General features: G+C 37.1%; 1 protein-coding gene across 3 annotated transcripts in view; it reads left to right on the top strand.

The window, feature by feature from the left end:
* The window catches only part of FUNDC1 (FUN14 domain containing 1), a 49,666-nt gene that overhangs the window by 7,183 nt on the left and 26,817 nt on the right, over window positions 1-15,666 (top strand). The gene's annotated exons all lie outside the window — the stretch shown is intronic.

Below are 15,666 nucleotides of genomic sequence, written 5' to 3' on the forward strand. Positions count from 1 at the left end.
TTTTGTAAATCCTGGGACAGAATGCAATATTATCCGAGTTGTATTATCATCTGGTATTTTTGTTTTTCTCCTAAAGCAGAGGAGGTCACATGATCTTACTGGATTTAATTTAGTGCCTTATAGACAAATCATTTCAAGAAGGTATCTGAGAATTATTTTAAAAGCCTCATCTGTTATGTATGCTGCTTTTTGTTAAAGATTCTTCTGAATGTCTAAAATGACATCAACATCTTCAATAACCAGTCTGAAAAACTATTTTGGTTGTAGTCACAGAGTCTTTTCTGTCCATTTCCTACTACATCTGCTTATACAATGACTTCTAAAGTCCGGTACTTTGCACGAGTAATGGTATATATTAAATCTTGTAATCATGTACAGACAAAAGTTTTAAAGGTGGAAATGGCAGAAGGGGCTCTGTGACATTTGGTATGTCTTGTCCAAAGGTAAGGCAGTGGCTCAAGAAGCTCCATTGTACTCTTGCTAGATACAGACAATGAAAATTCTCCACCCTTAGAGCAATCAGTGAGTCAGCATTTCAAGTAACATAAATCATGATGCTTAAATTTGAATGCTGTTGCTGTAGGGCATGCAACTGTTCGTTCCCTTACATTTTAGAATGTTATCAAAATAAGGGCATCCCATCAATGCAATGCATAGGACTCAGTGGATAAGGAACAGGGTTGTACCCAAACCATGTAAACTTGTTCAGCATGTGTGACTGGAAGAACAAACAAGGCCTATACTGAATTTTGATTATTTTGTTATTCATAAAATTGCTACTATCAATCAGAGGTAGATTCCATATAGTAGCTCTCTAGTGGTTCACACCACACTGTTTTCTGCATGTCAGTAAGAGCTGATCAAACCTCTTAACAGAGCTGAGAACATTGAGATGGTGTCAGGAAGACAAGCTTTACATTCATAAAACCAAAAGCGAGCCCTGCCTTTAAGTATACATTTTCCCTTGTTTTCCCCACCCATAAGCTGCATTTTACTTGAGAACCTGCGAAACAGGAAATTGCTAGTTTAGGAATGGTTTGGGGAATTTCCCATCTTAAAATTTCTCAAGGTATGGTTTGGTTTCTGTTTGAATGTTTGCAGTTGTATGTTTGTTTGTATGAAAATACTAAGTACTACTAAAGTTAGTTTGTGAGCAGCTGTTCTCTAGTGGTGGTTTGGTTTTTGGTCTGTAAATGAGTTCTATGGTGGTTTACTCTTGTGAGGAAAGTTAAAGCCTACCGTTTCTCTCCATGGATATGTATTCCCAGACTGAAAGCAAGCCAATTGAGAGGAAGGAAATTGCCATTGGTCTTGACGGGGGAACAGCCTTTTAGGAAAGGGGGTAGCGAAGGGCAGCTTCATTAAGAATGGGCAGTGTTTTCCAAAGCCTTGATATGTTTCAATTGGTACTTTTTCTGCCAGTAATAGATACACAAAATTTTACTGTAAATTGTGGATTCAAGTCTTTATACGACAAAATCAATACTTCTTAATATCAATAAGTCTCTCTAATATTCCTCCCTTCCACATAAAAATAAAATAAAATCCACATCCCCTATTGCATTCACATGCTTACATTTAAGCATCCAAGTTTACCCCTACTGGAGTCTCAATAGCTGTTTAGATACCAGGAAAATATCAATGCAATTGACGCTATTTTAAAGACATCAAAGTTTTGAAAGTGCATGGATACTTTTCTTCTCAGGCTAGGTCATATAAAAATGACCAGCGCATGGTGTTTAGAAATTTACATTGGTCCTGCTCAGGTTATAGTTGTTCCCTGTACAAAAAAACAGGACAAATGTTTTATTATAGAATGTAAATACTGTTGAATACTGTTGACAATCATGTCATTGGTTCTTTTTTAAAGAAGTGATTGGTTTTGCTTTCATTACATCTCTCTTCGATGCAGGTGTACTTCTAGTGAATAATCCCACCTTGCTAAGGACCCAAACCTGCAAGTTGCGGAATGCCATCTAAAGAGAATTGCTGCTAAGTACTTGGCAGAATCGAGCCCCATTTTTAATGGGTCAGTTCAGATAAGCTTGCAATGTCTGAATGCTTATCAGAACTTTATACAGGAAATTCGGCAAGAAACAGGTTTTTCTTGCAAATTCAGTGGTGTTCCTGGCTTCTGTTACATCAGCCTGTGCTAAAGGAGACGTCCTGCATTGTTTGTGCTTCTGCTCTAACTGAAAACGTAATGTAATGCAATATGCCTCATTAGTGAAGAACACCTCTTACATATCTACTGTGAAGCCTCTTTTATGAATCAACTGAATTTTTTCAAGTGAATATTTCTATTTAGGGTTATTAATTTTGCAATGTAAATGCTGTCAGTGGTCTGCAAAAGGTAGGGAAAATACAAGCAGGATGATGACAATTTCTGTCTCCCAGTTAGAGGGGTTTGGTTACAAACACTGCTGTGTAGGTGGATACTTTGGCAGCATATGAGAAATGGAGATCATGGCAGCAGCTGGAGAGTCAGGAACAAGGAGGTGAAGAGAGAACCAAGTGCGCAAGGTGGATTTGGTCACCAGTTAAATAGAGGCCAAATTCTTGACTTGTCACTTTCTCAAACTCTTCTTTCTATTGCTGTCATAGTTTTCCACTAGTTGTGTAAAACATGAATGTTCTGTTAAAATTCTGAAGTATCTGGCAAAAAGATCAGTTGTGTTTGGTTGGTTTTCCCCACTCTTGGTCAAGCCAATGACTATGACAGCTCTTTGTCAAAAATTACATGGCCATGTAACCAACATGAAGGTGCCTCAGAACATCATCATATGACATTTATTCTGAAATGGCAACCCCTGCATCTGAACGGTCCCTGCCTGATCACTGTTACCAATCCTGCCAACTCTGTGCTTGCAGCTTGCCCCAGCCATCATCCCTCAGCAATACTGATTTAACTGTTTCCAGTGCCATGCTGGAAACTGAAGCAAAGTCATTGAAGTAACCTCAGTTAAAAACAAACAAAATCCCGCCCTAAAAAAAAACCCCAACCCACAATAACAAACCCCCAAACCTTCACAGGGAGGTGAAAGCCACTTCCAGACAACTCTTACGATAATTATTCACATGCAATATTGTGAAAAATATTTAAGAATAACATCATTTTAATATGAAATTAAATGCCAGAACAGATGATACAATGATTGTATTATTGGGTAGCATATTGAATTCTATTAAAACTTGTCTTGCTAAGAAATCTTACATCATTGCAGGCTGCTGCTGTGAAGAATCCTGAGATTCTTTTGTGAGGATGTCCAGCCTGTTCATACCAGTGCCTCAGGAGCTGGTTGATTGATGCACAGCACAGTGAAACGGTTGCATCTTGTGAGGTTGACTGGAGATTGCCATCACAGGAATAAAAACAAAGTTAAAAATTACAAAAAACTGGAACATCTAAAAGCTTGTGAGCCATAGCAATGACCTCCTACTAACTCCTTACTACCTCTAAGCAATTGTTAATTTGGTTGCCAGTTAGATTTTTAAGTTGGGAGAGTTGGATAATTTGCTACTGGTCTTTATCATGAGCAATCTTTTTGTATTATTCCTGTACTGATGTAGCAGGTGTAGCTGGGAATCAAAACCCAGATGCATGCATAAGAAGGAATAGCTCTTTTTCAAGATAACATTTCTGAATGCTGTGTTACCTGTGTACATGTTGCTCTCCTAATTGAGTATGGTCAAAAAGGAGCACGATTCTGCATAGCTGGCAAAGCTAAGAAGGAAACATCATCCACCAAATGATAGAATCGGTAGATTATATAGGAAAATAACCCACACTCCTTTTAAAGAAAATTCTTACCAGGGTTTTTTCATCTCATTACTGCTTATACGTTCCTCTTTTTTCGTCCATGCACTGTATTTTACAAATCATGTCATTATTTACAGAAACTTTTATGAAAGGACTTGTGTCTGATAATGTGTTAATTCTTCAGTTCAGAAGTATAAAGATTATCTTATTGACATAATCACTCCCTCTTAAGCCCAGCTTTGAAATATTTCCATTATGCTTATTCAGAAGTGTAGGAATCATATCTAAGATATTAATTCAGGAAAGTGTTTAAAGTAACAGTAAACAATAAACACCATAAGGGTTAAAGATTAAAAATTAAACTTTTAAGTGCTGTCTGCTTGCTTTGCAGCCTTAATACGTGGGCTGTGATTCCTGCTGTACATTGACATTCAGAAAGTTTTACTCCATGAACATGTAATTGTTTGTATTAGAAGCTTAACTGTTGTATGTGAAATTCGAATCATGCCTGTGGGTATTTAAAATGGAAGAATAATACCAGCTAATGACTTCAGTGCAACTAGGAAAATTACATCAGGGAGAGTATTTTAGATTTTGCAGATTGGCCAAATTTATACTGATGAGAAACACGTAAGATTTAGCTCAGTAAAATTTAATGAAACCAAGCATATATTGAGGAAATGAAAGTGTGCAGGCTTATTTGTTGCAATGTGTGGAAATTGGTTAACTTTTTATTTGAGAGAGAAATGAAGTTCTGCTTTATGGAAATTTCTGATTATTTTTCCAAAACATTGTTACTTCTTTTGACATAAACAGTTATATGGTCTTGCAGATAGGTTTCTTTAGTAAATTAAATTTATCGAACTTGCTGTTTCTTCACAAACAAACATATTTCTTTACCAGAAGTACACAGAGCAATATTCCTTTGCAGAAAGAACTGAGTTGTTTTGAAATATAGAAGGAAACCAGAAGAGTTTTTGTTCAAAATTCCAAGTGTTTTCTAAAAAATCCTCCATCACTTTTCTGGCTGTTTTCAGCTTTGTAACATCATCTTCTGCTCACACCTCTGCTCTGCACAATACCCAGCTCATTACCTTCGGTAATGTCAGAAGACTCTGGCATTCAGTTGCTGGCAAAATTCATTTGTATTCATCATCTGGCTTGCTGTGTAAGCTATGAGTTGTATCATAGGTTTTGCTTTAATTAACTCCCAAGAAGTACAACTGCTTCTCACTTTTATTCTGAGTATGTGGTAACTGCATCCTTCAATTTCAGCAAAGTTTTGCTTCATCTAAACTGTTGGGTGCTATAAGTAACTTCTTCTGAAAGGTATGATGTGGAGCATTTTGGATGTTGATATTATTTGCAAAAAACCCGAGAGGTTCAAAATGAAAATAGGATCAGTGATTTGGACTTCCTAGTAAAGATATGGAGTCTGAAAAGATTAGAATATAATCAATTAATCAATTAGTTTGTTTATCTGTTAATTAATAGAATTAGCTGGAGAACTTATAGTAAAATACTGGAACTTGGAAAGTGTTAAAAAGAGAGATGCAGATTCAAATACGCCGATTGCAGTGTTCAAGGCCAGGTTGGACAGTCTTGGGTGACATGGTTTAGTGTGTGGTGTCCCTGCCCATGGCAGGGGGGTTGGAACTAGATGATCTTAAGGTCCCTTCCAACTATTCTATGATGCTTTAATGAACCAGATACAAGTTTCAGGCAATCAGTGGATGCATGAGTGCTGAAACAGAATGAGATAGATATGATTTTTAAAGTTGGACAGTTTATTCAGAGATTGAATCAAATTAAGAGCATGTGTGTATGTTCTACTAGCATAGAAATAGTATAGTGAATGAACAAAAAGGTAAGCCTAATAATGTTATCCGTAGAACATCTGAAAGGAAATAGGACAGAACATGTTTTAACCAAATGGCTCACAAAGCAGTCCTCTGATATATCAAAGCTAATTAGGACAGAGTCCAACAATTACAAAAGATATTTAGTTGTAAAGAGATACCCAGCAATGTTTTGTGTTATCTCATAAGCAGATCATTAAAGGCTTCCCGTTATATTTCTTCATGACTTCTTTTCAGGAAAATCTATTACCCTCCTCAGGAGGAGATTGAGACCTACCAGAATATTTCATTTGGCCTACTCCCAGCCGCCCTGTCTTCCGAGATACAGCCGGGGAGTAATAATAGCCTGTGTGAATGGTTCTTGCAGTAGCATTTTGCTCTGGGTTTGCCCTTCCTCACTTTCCTCATCACACTGCACAGCACAGATTTGCAGTTTTCATCCAATCATATCTGAGGCACATGTGCAGACAAACTTCTGAAGGTATCAGGGAAGTCATCGCAGCACAAAGTTGAGCCATGAGTTTTGCCATAGCAGCAAGTTTGGGTATTGCTGGCATAGCATAGTCTAAAATGTCTGAGGAAAAGAGAAATTATCTGCAACAGTTAACAGGGAGAAGAAGGGCTGGCACCAAGCAAGACTTTTATCAAAGTCATTATGTCAACACCGGCTTCTGCTTTCATATGATTTTGTATGTGATAGTGGCCCAATAGTCTGGGGTACAATCCTTAAACAAAACAAGAGCAACTGCTTTTACAGTTAAACGAAGTTTGGATAGAATAGTCCTCCAGCTGCTTATTGGGGGAGTCTTTCTTTCCTGTACATATGAGAAATGGTGGAGGGGGGGAAGTAGAGGTAATTAGTTAGCTTGTATCCCAGACTGATGCCTAAAGGTATCATGTTTATTTTTACACATAGATAGCAATATTTTAAAAATAACTTTTCAGTTGAACGTGTTCTCATGTTCTCAGTTGGCGCTTGTTCTTTTGTCCTTTCTTGGCCTTCCTCCACAGCCTTCTAATGGAAATCACTGCACAGTTCTCATTGTCAACTCAGCCTTTGGATTTCTAACTCAAATTTATCACTCTTTTTGGGGAAACGTGTGTGCTCACAAGTTTTTCCAGGCTTCCTCCTTGTCACACTAAAATAGATGCAAAACATGTCCTGCCTTTTTTCCGAGCAGAGGGAGAAGTTACATAATCTGTCCATAACAGATGCTTCATTGCCACTTGACCCATCTACAGCCCGCTGTTATTAAGTCCTATCCGTAAGTAATCTTACTTTTTAATGAAAAGTGTTTGGGTCTAGAAAAAGGCAAATAATGTCTGTGTGGTTTTCATGTGGGTTTATGCCCTCACTTTATTTCAATTTATTCTTCAATAACAAAGCAACTGACTATAATATTTAAAAATCAGTTATTTTTCTGAAATCAAGCAAACTTCATCCAAGCTCAGAATCCTGACAGTCAGTTCTAACATTTGCAAGAACACACTGAAGAAAAATATTTTGACATCTTGGCTGTCAGATAATCTGTCAGTAACAGTTATATCATCCAGGGAGAGAAATGATAACTTCCAGAGTAATTTATTGGGAAAATAATACATTTACTGCAGTGAGATACCCTACTGGATGCTAGAAAAGTTACTTAGCATTTTTGCAGGCGAAGTAGCAGGCTTCCGAACATGGGTTATTCTCTTGTGAGAAAAACACAGAAAAAGAAACACTTGCCAGAAATCGTCAGCTAAGAATCCGTACCTGCAAAGAGCAGTATGTTCGCATACATTTAGGAAGCATTAGGAACCTCACACTGAACGATGTAATGCTTAGAAAAAAGAGAAGGAGTGCTCAGGATCCTTACAGAAGAGGCTTGTGAGGCACAAAGGGTTGTACACCAACTGCTTTACTTGGAATAATTTTTAAAAACTAGAGAAGTTCTCAGCCCTGTTGTGTTGTGCCTGGAAAAAACGGCACTGTCTTTGGGCAGTGGTGTTTCCTGGCATGATGCAATGACTGCTCTGTTAGAGTTTTCACAGCCGTTGGTTTTACATATTCCAGTTTGGCTTCACAGACATTTTTCATTCTTCTTTGTCTGTTAAAAAGTGGTCTTGTGTCTGTAGAGAAATGTTTGGGTATTATATGTAATGATGGTAGTAATCATTTCCGAAGTGCTCAGAGGACTAAAGCCCAGGTTTTGTCAGCTTGCATAGTGCTGTTAGATGGTATCAGTCTAAGGCTACATGGAATGTCTGCTTTTAATCTGGCGTAATTTTTGTCCTGCATTGATTTACATGAAATTTATGTAATTATGAAATTTAAGTAATAATTGTGGCTTCTTGGAAAGAAAATAAGGGTTTTTTCATACATTTTACAATGTGATTAACAAATAGTGAATTTGTTACCATACTTACTGCTATTGTTGGCAATGATGACAATAAAAGCCATGATTTTGCAAGAATAAGCAAGACGGCATCATATAGGAAGACTGGCAATGTTAAAGATTATTCAGCACTTAAAGAAAGGTGTTTGTAACATATGCAATCTCAGCTCTCAGAATCTTAACTCTGCCCTTGTCTAATTAGTCAACCAAGTCTCATTGGAATCTACCTTTCCCTTGATGGTTAATGCCAGTAGCAGTGCTCTGCCAGGCTGCTTCCTTCTGAGTCTTTTTTTCAGTGCTTCTTCTGAGGCAGGAGATATTTTCCCTTTTCAGATAGGCTAAGCCATTAGATTCAGTTGATAAAATTTACTCTGAGCTTCATGTGTTCTGAGCCACTTGTTAGAAATTACAAAATAAAATGCGTAAGACACGATCTTAGATTGTTACACCTTACCACATCTACATCAACCTTTTATTCTGTTGTCATTTTTAGTGGAAAAACAACAGATTATCATGGAACTTCCTTGGTTTATTATTTTCATTTATCTTCAGTGAGACTAAAAAATGAAAAATTCTTGCAATATTCATCTTTATTTATCCTCCTTATTTGTTCTTCTGTATTTCTACTTTTTCTGAGGCAGAACAGGAGGAAGGGGAAGAGAAGGCTGAGGGTGAAAGGAGCAAAGGAAAGGGTAAAAGAAAAGCAAAACCAAGGAGAAAATAAATAAAGTTTTGATACTTTATCACAGAAACTTTTAACCTGAAGAAATGTCTTATTTAAAGGGTTTACAGTTATTCCATATGGAATAACGGTAGTTTTTTGGTTTTGGTTTTTGTTTTTTTTTTTTTAAATCTCTACTGGGAGTTTCTAATGTAAATCAGCACAACTCCACCAAGGTCAGTTGAGGACAAGTTACACAAACTTTAGCCAGTATATTAGCCCATATTTAATATGTTTTAAAATACTTCATCTGAGTTGACAAGATGTGCATGTGGTATCTGAGTTACCAGGCTGAAGGGCTGTAGCATTTAGCCTTCCTCTGTCTCCTCATCATCATATTTCACTTAACAATCTTATTGCATCAGACTTAGGTTATCAGCCCTTTTTTGTCAGTAACACATCCAACATTGTTTTGTATAAAATATAATAATGATAAGTTTGAGCCCTTTTCAACTAAAAAAAAAAAAAAAAAAAGGTATTTTTTTCCAAAATCGTAGCCAATTTTAAAAATAAGCAGTTTAAACATTTTGAAATGTATTGTGGATATAGTCATGATTTCTGTGCAGTCAGTTATTTTGGTATAGAAAAAAAAATGACAAGTTTCTCGCATTTCATAAATCAGACTTTTCTGTATACAAAGCACATATCAGAAATTAGTATCTAAACAACATGCCAGTTGGCTTCTCCATGTGGCAGCTTGTAAACAAAAATATTTGCGGACTGTGCATTTTGACATGATGACATGTAGTGCAGTGCACAAACACAAGTTCTTTGGAAGTATCCTGTTCCCCTACAATGGAAATAAAATGGTAAATCCTGCTTGCACTGCTCTATCAGAGTTTAGCAGGTGGAACTTTCCCAGTTCAGGTGGTACCGTTGTTTTTTTCCAAATAGGTGTACTGAGAGGTTTTATTAGTGACCTGTCTTTGCATCAGAGTGATATGTCAAAACCAATGTAGTGTTTTGTGTGTTTATCTTTAAGCTGTTTGGAAATATTTTTTCCCCATATTAATTTTGTTTTGATCAGAGACAAATTTGGTTGTACTGAAATCAGTGAAACACTTCCCATTAACTTCAGTGGGATCAGGAATTAGGGGAAGAATGCTGCTGCCTGCTGAAGCTGATCTAAAGCCATGCTGTTGCCAAAGGGGGAAAGTGATGTTCTTGCCTTTATGGACCAATGGTTGTATTTCTGGTTGCATCTTTCATGCAGGCCTAGTGATCATGTGGCTGTGCAGAAAGCGAGGTATCACAGGAAAGAAAAAGATGATTCATCGTCTGATAATTGCTAGGGCAAACAGTGTCAGCTATTGTGCACATAATACAGATTCCAAGCTGTGAATCAACATCCATGAGATTTAAATTCAACACAATAAGAACTGAGAACACAAAATGCGCTACTGCTAAGGTATTTTATTTTGTGAAAACCAAAGCAAACAGACCAAATCATGTGGAGAAGATGTAAAGGCACATTATTACATTTTTCCAATATAAATGCAACCAGAAAAGGCTAAAGAAAATCATGTTTAAAGCATAAGAGGAAGAGCGAGATACAGGAAGAAAGCTAGAATGAGCTAAAAGTAGTTGTTTTCCAACTGAATGGCTATTTAAATAAGCATTGCAGCACAGAAGCTTTCAAGCAGGATCATCAACAGGCTTAATGTATTAGTACATCATAAAGTACAGTGCATGAAAGCAATTTAAAAAACCCAAGCATTTGCATTATTACTTAGTCAATGATTTAGATTCTTTTTGCATTTTATCCATTTTTGTTTGGTGTCAAGCCTGCAAATATAGTAAACATTTATAGGATCCGCTATAAAATTATTTCCTGTTATTTTTCTACTACATGTACTAAAATAGTCTTGCATTCTTGTTCATGTGTCATGCTAATTTTTTGTGCCACATCTATTTTTGTGAAATCAAATAAGAAAAAAACAATTAACGAACAGTTTAAAAGGTAAGTAGCTTCCTAGTGTGGTGACTGGGGAGGAGGGAGAAGCTGGTTTTATTCGCATAAATCAAAGGAGTCATGCAAATATCTGAAACTTACATCCTTAATTTGCTTTCATATGTTTCAAAATCTCACTGTTACTTTCAGCCAAACATAAACTAAAAATGGTTCTAAATGCCTATAGCTTCTTTAATTAAAACAGAGTAAATTCTATCTCAGCTAAGTGATGAAAAGCAGACTTTGTAAGGCGAAGGCCAGACTCAGGATTCTGTTGTCCCTGAAACTTCTTCATTTCAAGAATTTTAATTCTTTATTGTTTTCTTCCTGTTGCATTAACACATTCTTAGGTGTTTTCTTTTTTATAGTAGATGTTCATAATCCCAAATTATATTTCTGTCTAAGGTTTGGGTTGGGTTTTTTTTGTAGTTGAAATGTTGTTTTGCTGTCTTTTTAAGCCTGACTATCTTCCTGCTGTCTTTCTGTGAACTTTCTGTAGTTCAGACTTACTTGTTTAACTGATAAATAGTTTTGCATACAGTTTTGTATTCTCAGTTATGCATTCTTTGCCAAGCTGGTTTTGTAATTATTTCAAAAGAAGAAAACATACTTGAAAAACTCATTAAACAGAGGTAGGACATAGAAGACCAGCGTGTATTGACTTCTATTCACAAGACTTTTGCAATCACGCTTGAAATACTGATCTTAGTTTCATCTCAATAGCGCAAAAAAAAAAAAAAAAAAACCAAAAAACTAGGGGATTTACAAAAGAACAGAAAACTGGCAGGGAGATTAGAAGTTATGATTTACAGCAACATGTAAAAAACCCAAACAGATGAAACTGTAACTGATTATCCTAATTAACAATCTCTTGAGCAATGGAGCGGAGTGGAATTAGTAAGCTCCCTAAGGTCTGGATCCCAAGGTTTGATGTTATGTGTTTACAGCTTCAGAGACTAAAATTATCAGTAAGAAAGGGAATATTGACTGTGTTTATTGTGCTTCCTGGTTATCCTATTCCCAAAATTTGCCAGATGCTTGTGTGTTCTTCTAAAACAGGTTTAAATATTCAGGATTGATATACAATTGAAATATATAAGTCGAGGAAGCCCTACAGCATCAAGAAGGGAACGAGAGTGTAACTCATTAAAATAAACCAAAAGAAAATAGCTGAAACTTAAAAATACAAGATTAAGGCTAATTATTACCAAACATTTAGCTACTGATGCCTACATGGCAACATAAATCATTGTTTTGAACATTTAAAACTAGATAGAGAAAGACATGGAAAAATCAGTGATTAACTCTCTATTGGTTGGATGTAGTAGGATGACTAATAAAATAGGGTTTTAATATCTAAAATCTGTACTGCATCCATCTGACACTGCATATACACACATGCAAGGGATACCAGAATGTGACCCTAGAATTGGTAAAATCCAATTACTTCAATTTGGCAGGACAATCCCAAAGTATTCTATGCTGCATGAGAATTAAGACTATAAATAATGTATTTATTTTTAAATAAATGAGAAAGAGTAATTTTTCCTGTATTCCTAAATGCTCATAAATAATTGTGATTTACTGTGTCAGTCTTACTTTTTGGTTCTGCCATCTATTTCAGTTCAATTTAAAGGCTATACATATGGAGAGACTGAGTACAAGATTTTCAATCTCTGGAAATTCAGACCTGCCAGAAAAATTTTTCTGGCAGCTGTGCTTACCCTTTTACCTACAGGAAAAAGTGGCAGCACTTTTAATTAGGCATTATCCCGGTCAAAACTGTGTTCTGATTATTAATTCAGAGTTTATGAGATACAACCATTCTTTGTATAACGATGTATGCTGAAGATTCACTGTAGTGAAAGCAAATGATGTGTTTGTAGTAACATTTTACATAGCTGATGCTGTGGACATGAGTAGCTTGGTCAGAGGTTACCCGTTGTAAGAAGGGACCAAGAAACCCACAGAACTGGTCACCAGTTAGTATTCCTGCTGACCAGAGTGCTGGGAGTAAGCAGGGAGACCAGAACAGAATTTCAGCTTTATAGTGTTTTTTCTATAAAAAGGTCGTTTTGATGTCTCAGTTTCATTCTGCTAATTTTTCATATCAAAGCTAAAACTTTCTTCCCCTGCAATTCCTCCATTTCACATCAGTTTGCAGCACAGTGAATTAACTCTTCCAAACCAGGAGTCGATAACGTCTTGCTTCAGGAGGTGCCTAATCACTGTGATGAATTGTCCTAACAAAATCAGAGACCTTTACAGATGACATTTTCATTTGCAGTAACTTGAAGATGGGTTTAGCAAACAGCTGCTTTCCACAACAGCCAGGATTAGTCATCTTATTCTTACATCAAGCATAAAGTAGTTATTTTATATGGGGAATTACGAAAGAGCCAAATAATTCTGGATTATTGATCTATTTGTCTGCTGGGAGGTTGTGAGTGAAAAATCTTTTGCTCTGTTGTTCTTAATTCAGATGCCATTAGTGTGGGGGTTACTCTAGGATCACTATGAAAGAAATTGATATAATGCCCACAGTGCTAGAAAATATGTTTCTTTTCCAAATAAAAATAAATGGAAGTTAACAGAAAAAAGAAAGTGCTGTTTGGTAACTTAGAAACCACAATGTTTTACAGTAGCAAGATCAATCAAAAGCTGCTATAAAACATGGCTTAAGACCTTGTAGAATTGTACTTAATACTTTAGACATGAACAGCGTAACTACAATGTAATCAGTAATTATTGCCCCTGTCTTATAAAGGATCTATTTGCACTTATTTTCTTTGATTATCATCATGAAAGACAGACTAGCTCAATTTTATGTGTGGTATAAATACACTTTTTGTGATTTCACAATAATTGCCTGTGGTTGTTTAATTTGTCAGCGTGATTAAGATCTTTCCTCATTTACACTTCCAAAGTCCTATTGACTTGATGCAACAGTGATCTATTGTGTAACTATGAAAATTAGTTGCAGGGTATGATGCAGTAAATAGCATTTACCATAAAAATGGGAACATAATTTGCCCTTATTTATACCCAAGTAATCGAGAGGGCTTTGTAGGAATTTCTACAGTATGTTTTTCTATATTTAGAAAGAGAGATCTGTATCTTTTATAATAATGAGTAAGAAATTGCAGAAATCTTCCAGCTCAGTGCAGGTGTTTACAGCTGTTTGCCTCTCTCCTGATTTACATGGTGCCAGTTTCCATAATGGAGGAGTCACATTCCAGCTCACACCTTTTGGGGGTGCCCAGCTGAAGCCCTTGAATGCACCTGCCTCCCTGGATCACATCACACTCCCATTACATCCCCTTTCTTCCTCCTCTAATGTACTTTGCTGCCTGTTTTATTTTTTTTCACCTGAAGAGCAGAAACAATTTAGCTTTCTGATTTGACTACTTTCTTAAAGAATTCACCATGTTTCTCTATGGTTAAGCAGTTCTAAATGCAAACCTGAAACCAGGCCAGAAAGTGTTTTGGCCTGATGGGAGCAGTCAGCTGTAGGGTCCTGCACTTGATTTCCCAAGCAGTTCTACGCAGCCGTGCTCACGGGCAACCACTGGGACAGAGCATCACCACTGGTCCCTCCTTAGGTAGCCTTCTGTGGAGCTACATGGAAAATTTCTTTAAATAATGTTTTTTCAGTGTAAATTAGAAGCAATTTGTTTTCAAAATCCTCCTTTATTAGTGCATACATCTGTATTTAAAACCAGTAACAAGAAGGGAGGGTCTGCTAAGTAATGGTTGCAGCTGGCCAGGAGAGCATTTGAAAAGGTGCGCACATGTGCAGGCCGGTGCCCTGGGGAGCTGTGCCAATTCGGGAACAAGGAGGGGGAGGAGGACGGAATCCATATCGCCCATCAAAGGGGGAAGAGGTGCACCAGGATGCTCAATGCCGAAGGGAGAGCAACTTGCTACAGGCCCCTCAAAAAAGTGGGTCTTGAGCATGTGGGAGAGAGTACAGACTTCTGGGAGACAGAAACATAAGCAGATACAATGATTTGTGCTGGAGAAAAGGGCTAGCCAAGACCTCACAGACGTGTGTGTGGTTTTGCAGTGTGCCTGGAGTGTCTGTCTCTTAAGTGTTCTGGATATCCCAGATGGCTAAAGAGAGAAGAGAGGACTACAGAGCCATCTCAGGCCACTGGAGGCACCTTTTGAGATCAAATGTTCACACCCTCCAGTTTCTCCACGACAGACCTTTATTTACATACCTGTGATGGACAACCTGCAGTCTATGCAAACTATGCTCACTTCCACCACCTGCTTTGAGCAGTCCTCTGCATGTAAACTACTTATGTGTTTTACCTGTGTCCACATGATCCCAAGAGTGAAAGGATGACCCTTGGTTTCCCTCTGAAGTTCAATGGTGTGCTTCCGTTCCTTATTTGAATATTGCTGTTACTTGAGCAACTTTCATCACAATCTCACACTAGGTAAAGACCTCAGCACTGCACAGAGATCTCAAGATGAGTTCAGAATTTAAGGAGATTTTATGAAATGTTATTCAAATTCTTTTGATGTCAGCATAAATTAATATGCAGAAGGGAAAAGGCGTGACACTGTATGTTAAGCTGTGTTTGTGCAAGACTGCTCTTTAGTGAACACAGTTATACAAAGCAGACTGCGGCACCACTCTATGTGTAAGGTACCGGAGGAGTTTTTTACAGACATTGTTGGAAAGAAATAATTAATATCACAGTTCTTCTTTATTCTGTGGAAGATGCAATTTATTTTGTAAACAGAAAGCAGCTGTTTGCAGCACTAGGCATTCAACTAGGAACTCTTATCTGTTAACTAAGAGCATTTAATAAGTTCACAATGTGAGTGCTAATGAATGAGTTGATTTTAATATGTATCATATTTCACTGTAGAAACGTCCTTATGTTTTGTCTACCCACAATTTTATCCTCACTTGACATCCCCAGTAGTCAAGGCCAAAAGTAAACTGGGGTATCCAGATAGATAGAGACCCCTGGGATAGATCTGAG

The sequence above is a fragment of the Strigops habroptila genome, chromosome 2 (genome assembly GCF_004027225.2).
Source record: "Strigops habroptila isolate Jane chromosome 2, bStrHab1.2.pri, whole genome shotgun sequence".
NCBI lineage: Eukaryota > Metazoa > Chordata > Aves > Psittaciformes > Psittacidae > Strigops > Strigops habroptila.